Source organism: Nematolebias whitei, chromosome 15, assembly GCF_014905685.2.
Source record: "Nematolebias whitei isolate Nwh7 chromosome 15, NemWhi1, whole genome shotgun sequence".
Lineage (NCBI taxonomy): Eukaryota > Metazoa > Chordata > Actinopteri > Cyprinodontiformes > Rivulidae > Nematolebias > Nematolebias whitei.
The window spans coordinates 38,120,416-38,121,600 of NC_056512.1; positions in this window are offsets into that span (position 1 = coordinate 38,120,416).

Genomic DNA, 1,185 nt, shown 5'->3' on the forward strand with positions numbered 1-1,185 from the left:
TATATATATATATATATATATTGCACATAATTAACATACTACACAGGTTGTGTGACAGGTTATTGCACAGGTAGTGACACTGAGGTTGAATTATGATGATAAGGCAGATGCATAGATACTGTATCATGCATGATACAGCCACATAGTGCAGCAGCAATAAATTATATATTAGCTGCCACAAGCTAATATTAGTCATATTAGTTGTTACAGATGTGTCTTGATGTTATTGCCAGTTGTTCAGTGTTATTTACTGAGAGTTCAGTAATCTGACAGCTTGTGGATAATAACTGTCCTTTAGTCTTTTTGTACGACAGACTCCTGTATCGTCTGCCTGACTGTAGTAAATGGAAGAGTCCTTGTGCTGGGTGGGTGTGGTCCCAGTAAATAAGCTCACCTGTTGTCCGAGTTTACTGGAGCTAAATGAGCAGAAATGGTGTCCTTCATGTGAAAACAGAAGCACTGGAGGAGTTTCTCCTGTAGTTTATTCTCCAATGTCATTTTCAGTTACTTGATGAGATCGAGGAAACAACAAACCAACCCATAAATAACTGTGAGCAGATAATCTGTAGATAAGGTCTATGTATTGTCATCGTATGTTTCCATCCAACGATGATATTAGTTCTCTGCATTTGACCATTACACCTGAGATACACCCAGGTGGAGCAGTGGGCAGCTCTGTAAGCGCACAGGGAGCAGTTAGGGGTTAGGTGTTTTGCTCAAGGACACCACAACATGTGGGCATGGCCGGGAGTCAAACTTTAACTTTCTGCTCCCAAGTCGGCTGCCCTGCTTCTAAACCATCTCGGACACTAATCACCTAAAGCCTAATGCCCCTAATCTAAGACTTGTGCAACATCCACAACAATTCTGTAAGTTTTATGACTTCAAAGCAGTTTCTACCTGACAGCAGACGTTCAAAGGTACGAGTTAATTACTGTTGGAGTTAGAACCAGGACCGCAACCAAAACCTCACCCTTTGGCCGAAACATTTACTGCTTTAATTGGAAGTATCCAACAATTCAAAGACCAGGCCCCAAGCATACACCTGTATAAACTACACCTACACCATAGAAACCACACCTGGACCACAGTAACCATGCCTGGGCCTTAGAAACCACACCTGGACCACAGAAACCACGCTTGAACTATAGAAACCATGCCTGGACCATAGAAATCACACCTGGA